Raw genomic sequence first — 8,844 nt, forward strand, 5'->3', positions numbered from 1 at the left:
TATGGAGAGTGTTTGTTCTCAGGGAGTTCTAGGATCCGGCAGTTCGTGTCTCAAGTGGGAGCCGGTAGGGACCGAGGACGAGTCAAGGGCAGTTTCAGCCGTGACTGATGTGTTGAAGCTTCGGGGAGCTTCAACGGGCCTTTCAGTTGACTGATGAGAAGGCCGCTGTAGCAGGAGAGAGTTGAAAAAGATTACTAGACATACAAGTGTTCTAAGTGGATGACAGTTGAAATTCTTCAAGCCTCCAAGTGGGAGATTGTTGGGCTTTGTGGAGGCTTGTGAGCCGGCCCGACCCATTACTGAAACCCTAGGTTAACCATTTGGTTTTCCTATAAATATGATCCTTGTATTTGTAATTCTAAGTAGTAGCACAAGTGAAATAAAATCCTCCTGTTACAGTCGTGGAGTAGGGAAACCGAACCACGTTAAATTCTTGTGTGTCCCGTTTGTGTTCCGTTTCTCTTTTCTCTAGATTATTTGTGTGTGTTGTGTGTTTAATTCCCAACAGTCAGTCCAAGCTTTACTATGACTTTTTCATCCGTTGAATCTTGAAATTCAAAATGTGTCACATAAATTGTAATAAATTGAAATGGGAGAAATTTACGTAAACAGCAACTGCTTCTCTAGGCAATGACAGTGTTAAAAGAACTATTATGGCTAAAGATAATATATATAGCTGACTTGCATGCATTAACAACTCCAACTCTCCATTATGATTAGAAAGCAATAAGGTAAATTTCACATAACTATCATTTATTATCACAAAATCATTTAACTATCATCTGTTGGAAGTGAGAAATGTTTACCGTTCGAGCAACTTTCTCTTATTTTAAAAGACACAATTCTATTAATGGCGAGAGAGACCTAAAAGACCAAAAGGAAAGAACCAATGACAATTAATTAATGGAAATAGTTTAATTGTAGTTAAATATACATTTTTTAAGTGATAGTTAATATTTTTTGTAAATGTCCCTTAAACCTATAACAACAGTGGATTCAATGACAATTAACTTTAATGTTCTTTGTTTTATTAATATTACTGATAAAAATTATTTCTGTTGTAGTGTATCTGGCCTTGGCAATATTTTGTAAAACAAGTGATCAGTCATGTATATAGTAAATTAAGTAGAGAAAAAGGAGGGTTGGATACTAACTACAATGGGAATTATTGTCCTAATTTTGAGTAAATGAGAGTTATAATTAAGCATCACTAATAGTTGTATGAAAAAGACATGATGATACCTAAGTTTTATAAACATTAAGACATCCCCATTTTCCCTTCTTTTTCACTCTTTTCTTTGTATAAATAACTAGTCTGTACTCTGTACAAATGTAGGTTCACTCATTATCCTATCTCAAATTGTAAAATAACTTAATGGTCCATGCATAGTCTTAATTATAATTAATGATGCCCTATGGGTTATTGGGGTGGTGCCTGTCTACAAATGCATTTACTCATTCAATTATGTTCCTAATTATAATGCTACATGTACAAATTAGTATAATTAATCATACAAAACAAATATTACTCTCTCCGTCCATCATTATTGGTTTTCACAATACTATTTTGAAATGTTTAATGATATTTATTCGGTTTAATTTATAAAATCAATAAATAATTTATCATATTATGTATTTTTTACCTTTGCTATACTATTCATTTTTCAATGTATATATGACTCATATTTAATAAGAATGATTTAGTAAAATTACTACTTCTTATTTCTTATGTTAAGTCAATAATAAACAACTATTGTTGGACACGGGGAGTAATCTATATAAAAATGTCTATGTTCATCAAATAAAGAGGAGTGTACTTACTGTTTTGACTTGAACTATTTTTAACGTATTACGATCAATCTAATTTTAATTAATATACACCATATATATCTTAATTGAGCATGCACAAATCGTCATAAAGTAATTAAGAATATGAGTGTTACTTGTACTTAAATCATATAATAAAGGGAATTAATCATATAATAAAGGTAAAATTCTGAAATCGTCTCTACACGTATAAGATCATGGAAAGAATTCATAAAGAGTTGAATAATATATATCTATATATATATATATATTATTTTATTTTATTTTTTATTTTTTTGCAAAAGTTAATATAGTAGTTGTGCTAATAGAAAGTTACCATCATCTTCCTTTTTCTGTTAGGAAAGATGCGATACATGCAATAGTACACAATTATTGAACCTACCAAAATAAAATACATATATTCAGTGAAGTATATGTATATACATATAATAATATAGGATTATTTATCGATAAAGGTTGTGTTGGAGTGATAAATACTTTTTAATTTCTAACTATATATCTCGAATTTGAATCCCTCTAAATATGAAATGGTCTTTATATAAGGAAACGCTTTACCCCAAAATATTTTGTTTCTCAAACATTTTTTTAATATAATTTTTGCTTCTGGATCTTCTCTTTTGCCTGAGTGGTATTAGATGAGGATATTAATATTCATGGTATATTGTCTTATAATACAAGCTATACGTAAATAAATGAAGTCGATTTTTATCTAGTAGTCATGAACAAACTCCCTACTAAAATGCCAACCACTTTCACCAACTGTCCTATATAACTTTAATTTTCAAATAAAAAAAGTATGTCATGTATGCCGCTATAGGTCATGATAAATATTTACTCGCATAAATTATTTATTTCAAATCAATAAATGAAAAACATGTATATAGTATCAGTTGATTTATCCGGAATCATTGAGAGAGAAAGATCACAATAACGATTGAATTATAATATAACATAAGGGAGACGTTGAAAATATTCAAACAAATAAAAGTTATGATGTATTTTATTACGTTGATTTTTAACTGCTTAAGTTAATAGTAATAATTAAAAAAAACATCTCTTGGTTTGGTGGCTTAGTATATTAAAAAATGATATATTTAGCCAATCTTCCTTTTTTAACTTTGCAGTTGACCACTATCAAATAATTGAAGCACACACAAAATAGTGTTATATATTATTATTTAGAAAAAGAGAAAAAAAGAGCTGCGCAAGGAATAATTGAATAGGACATTGTTGCACTTTGGGAAACATATTATATGATAAATTAATTCTTCCATATCTTTGTTAATTTATGAACGCAAAAGCTTATTGTCTGATATTCTATTAAAGTCAAAAATGTTTAGACATATATTTGAAAAAGTTATATATCATTACTCTATAATAGTACATATGTATATCAAATGTGACATAAAAGTGATTATTTAGTAGTACTAAAACATAAGAATTTATCTTCAAATTTGTGATTTTATTTTAAAAAAATTAAAAAAGAATAATAAGATACTATAACAAAAATAACTTTTAGCAACAATAAATAGACACATTAATAGTCTTTATCGACATTAGTTAAGTGTCATTAGATTCAATGTCGCTAAAGTCTTTAGGAACATAAACAAAGAGTGTTAACTGCCGCTAAAAATACATATTTAATAATAGTTACTAATTAATTATTGCTGGAGCTCACTTTTGATATAATGAAAGAGTTATTTAAATGTGTTTGAAATGCAAATTTTTTTCCCTTTCCGTTTTATATATATATATATATATATATATATATATATATATATATGATGACTTGAGTCCCAAGACATTGACCAACATGTCACTGTATGCAACTCCTTTGAACTGTAAAAGATTAAAAATTTTAGTTTAAAATTTTTAAAAAAATGAAAGAGGGAATTTGCAGAGACCAAAAAGGGACAAGAGAAAGGAGTTGATAGAAGCATCTCCAGCTAAGCTGTGCGTACTACAATAATAACATACAAATAAAGTTCGAAAAAAATAATATGTATGTAATTTTATTTATATCTCATAAATTATAATGAATTTTTTCGATAAATTATTTACTTCTATTCATATCTCAGTAATGTATTCTTTCCATAATTTTCTCCATCTTGGTTGGGTCAAACTTGAAATGTAAGTTGTAATATATCATTTAGAGCATAATCCATAAGCTGTCATTTTACTTAATTTCAGAATAGCATAAGTCTACAAATTTGAACGAATCTGTATCATATCACGTAAGATATATATTATATTATGTCGATATATGTACTACTTATATAATCTTATACGACTTAAACTATTTAATAATACAAACTAAAATTTTAAAAATATATTAAAATCAGATCCCGACACATTTTTGCATTACGTCAATTTATTACTCAAAATTCATTTATTTGGTTACGAAAAAGAATTGCCACGTGTGGTCCTTGTTGGAATAACCTTTTAGAAATCCTGATGATCTGTCACTCCGAACTTGAGGCTCGGACAATGGTTTGGCCTTCCAAACCAGGACCCTAATAAAAAAACAAACCACAAGAAAAGAAAAAGATTTTACTTAATTATTTTATCTGTTTTAATTTATATGACATTATCATTTTATTAATATGGATGACATAATTTTGTTCATTGTAAAATTTTTATAATTTTATTTTTTAACTTAGTTTCTCTAGCAGCTTAAATTTTGATGTTGTCTTGTCTCCCTTAAATCAATTCACTAAATCAACCCCATTTTGCCATTTTCACAAATTGTTGGATAATTAAGAGAAACTTATAAAAATGATCCCTTATATTTTGAGGTAGATAAAAAATATTAAGTCCCTTAAGTATCAATTAAGCCTTATTAGTTTTTTAATTTCCTGTACTAATAATAACCATAATGTTGAAGGTTGAAGAATTATTTGATAAACTAGGAGTTGAGTATTGATATAATATGGTTACATTTTTACAACTTAATTAGTTGCTCTTTCTTACTAGCTAGTTGACTTTAATATGTATATTAAGTTCATAAATTGGTCAATGGCCAAAACCGACCTACAATAACTACTTTATCTTTCAACAATGACAAGGCTATAGAAGATCATGTGACATTCATTTACTACTCCACCTCCCAAAAAACAAATAAGGGGATCGAAGCTAATAGTTCGTATGTGAATTTGATTTGACGAAATAAATTTTATTTAATAATATTTGTGTTATAAAATGGGAAATTATGATAGCAAAGAAAATTTACGTAATTTGAGATTTTATTACAACTTATTTAATTTTACTTGATTAAATGAATTTTCATGTCTTTTCAACACATACAGAATTCGATTTAATATTATTGATTTATATTCTTTATATATATTCATAGGGCAAACTTTTTTTTATTTAATTAGGAAAAAGGATCAAAAATTCCTTTGGATGGTTCAAAATAGCCCCACTCTGTCCTTCGTATGTTGCCTTCGTCGTTAGGAAATTAGTTATAAAATAACCTTCAATTAATTAAATAATTTAAAAATGTTCTTACCAATAATTGTTTCATAATAAAAGAAAATGAAATAACTTTTTCGTAGTTATTACAATTTTATTTTGGTATTGGGGTGGGGGTTGAATTTGTGATAATAACTAGTATATTAATAACATAAGAAAATAAGTACAATAAAGACTTCCATTTTAACAAATAAAAATTGATGATATATAATTTATATTTGTTTCTGGTAATTCCCGAGGCATTAGGTATGAATTTATTATTTCTTAATATGACGTCATATATTTTCTCTTATTTAACTATTTTATTCTTAATAATTATGTATTTATTTTTCTAACGCTAGGATTAACGCAATAAAATAATAAATTCAATTATATATTACATAATATTACATAAGGTCATTTAATGTCTTCCAAGATTTCAATTGAAGAGTATACTAAATTTGAAAGGATATAGTAGAACAAACATTTAATTGGAAAACTTAATGTTGGTAATTAAACTCTATAGTACATAAATTTGGCATTGTATAAAAATATTATTTACAAAAGAAAATGTAACCTCATAATTTTCCATATAATTTTTTTGCTTAAGTCTTTACCATTAAAATTAAAATATTTATCTCAAATTTTCAACGAAGGATAAAATTACTCTACATTTCAAATTGTTTTAGTGTAAAATTGACTCATTTTTCTTAATTTTGGAGTAACCGTTTGTAAGATTAATATTCTTGAGTATTTGACTAGTACGTTGAAGGATATTTTTGAGCAAAAATACATAACGAATGGTAAAATTTATCTTAATTATTTGGAATAGTTACTTTTTGCCCTTTTTACTTCTTTCTATAGTATATTCATTGGTGTTTTGATGAAAGACAAGAATTAAAGGTGTGAAAAGGATGTTAGAGTAGTTCTTTTTAGTGAATAGGGAATTGCGTGCAATGGTGAGAGTGATGTGAGAATGGGAAATATATGTACATTGGAATAACAAAATGAAGTTTAATTTGTAGTGTTTTGAGGAAGATAGAGAGAGTACCTAAAATGACGAGAAGGAGAAGAAGCCGCTCACATATAGAGAGCGCCTCGACGATATTTTGTTTCAATTTATATGATATCAGTTTGATTAATTAATTAAACATGAAATTAGAATAAGAAATTGAAACTTGTACATAATTTGAAATAAGTCATAGATGTTTGTTCTGTGACTATAAAGTATTTGGTTAAAGATTAAATAAGTATTCTAAAGTCAAAATTGTTACTAGGTATATAGAATTGTCGGTGTCCTCTAAAGAATTCATGATTTGTATATGTTTCAGACCTGTGTGAGAGAATGAAATAAGGATTGATTTTACTATATTCATCATACGTAGCCAACCCCATCAATCTATTGTCAGAGGTCAATCGTTTCCTTATCGAGTCGAAAAAGAATAGTAGTGGCCAGAGAATCAAGCAACGATCCTCTTTGATTCAATAGAATCAGGATTAGGTAAGTTAGTATTGTCGATCTGACGAAGAAAAGAGAATTTAATTGATGGAAACATTAGATCAGAAGAAATATGTCATTCTTTTTAGACTGACTAGATACTGACTAGATATATAGTGTGTATCACGGGACATGTGGATAGCTCAGATCTCCACGAAGCACAAAAAAAAAAAAGAAAGAGGATATGCATGGCACTCATGACTCAATGACCAATATATTGGCCTAACTTTGAGTAAAGTTAGTAAGTGGAAGAAAGTAAGCAAGCATCAGTTGTCTATGTATATAATATAGCTGGATGATAGAGACATGATACCTAAATTCAGGCTCATCATGCTTATTGCATTCTATCCAAATTTTGTTAGTCCCAAAAATCATGGTGGTCCACATCCTAGCTCCTTCATATTAGATCATGCCCAGGTTGTTGGGCTTGGGTGTGGTCTCCCTATCTACATAATAAATATATGGACCATGAAAACAATGGATCATGGTTAACACACTTTTGTAAAAATGATATACGAAGATAAGGGGCACGTGTCGTAATTTAATTCGTTAAATTAGGATTTTAGCTGTTACAATATGTTTGATGAGGAATAAAAAGTTTTGATGATAAGTGTTTGCACTGGATCCAAAGATGTTGGAATGTTGTACGTTGATATTAGATTTGAAGACGTTTATATATAGCAATCGTTGAGAGCTAAGACTTGGTAAAATATAGAAAAATTGGAGTACAAGAATATCAGTATATTAATTTTGGTATTTTTTTTAGAATTTAACCCTTCACAAATTAGAAATATGTTAATTAACCAGTAGAAAAATTTCACTCATGCCATTAGACGTCAGTTAATATTTATTAAGGTAGTGTAGACACGTAATTTTTGACCGAATTTAAGTTTAAAACCAATTTTTAGAGCATAAATAATTTTATCAATCTAAATTAAATATATTTTGAATTTTTTTTTTATTTATTATTTTCATTAAGTTTATTTAAAAGATATAAAAATAAACAACATAAACATAATTTTTATTAGATAAGTTTATTTTGATTGTTAAAAATAAATAAATAAATATATATATATATATATATATATATATGTATGTATGTATATTACATATATTATTTAAATAAACTAATATTCTTAATTATGTTTTTTTTTTGTTTTGTTTTGTTTTAATTACCCATTTAACTTTTATTTATTTATTTACTCAAAGCAATTAATAATTATATAATATCATTTTATATATATATTTAATTAAAAAAAAAAAGAAAAAAAACACACACACACAAACCCACTTATCCACTCCCCATTCCCCACTTCCCCCACTCACACCACACGTACACACACTTACTACACATAGACACACACATAAAAAGAAAAGATTAAAGGAGAAAGGAAAAAAAGCACACATCAAGGGATCAGAGAAAGGTAAAAAAAAAAAAAAAAAAAAAAATCAGAAAGGAACAAGAAAAAAAAAAGAAGAGAAAAACACACGAGAGAAAAAAAAGAACAGAAAGAAAGAGAAAGAGGAAAAAATCTGTAAGTAAAAAAAAAAAGGAGAAGAAACAACAAAGAATTTTTTTTTTCCGAAGAACACACGCACAAAGAAAAACACAACTAAAAATAGTGGAGTTCGAGGTTTCAAGTTCGTGGTTCCTAAATTCTTTCTTTTCGTGAAATAATTTCCACAAGAGGTAATACTAATTTTATTTTGTATTAGTTTTATGTCATGATAATGCGAGAATGAAGTGCAATTCATATTAAAGTTGTTAAATTTTGCATGTGTTTAAACCATTAATATTTATTGATGTTGTTATATGAAGTATGTTCAAATGTTCATATCAACTTTATGTTTAGATCCTTTGTTTAGTTATATTTAGTGTGAAATTATTATAACAAATCATGATTTATTTTATATTTAAATAACCCATAATTTATTTTATATTTAAGTAAAATTATTGTCCAAGTCATTTAATTTTTAATATTTAGTTTGTAATGATAACATGTGTAAGCTATTATGTAAATATGTTAATTTTAGTTAGTGGAATTTTCGTTTAATGTTAGTGACGTAAA

The sequence above is a fragment of the Solanum pennellii genome, chromosome 9 (genome assembly GCF_001406875.1).
Source record: "Solanum pennellii chromosome 9, SPENNV200".
NCBI classification, from domain to species: domain Eukaryota; kingdom Viridiplantae; phylum Streptophyta; class Magnoliopsida; order Solanales; family Solanaceae; genus Solanum; species Solanum pennellii.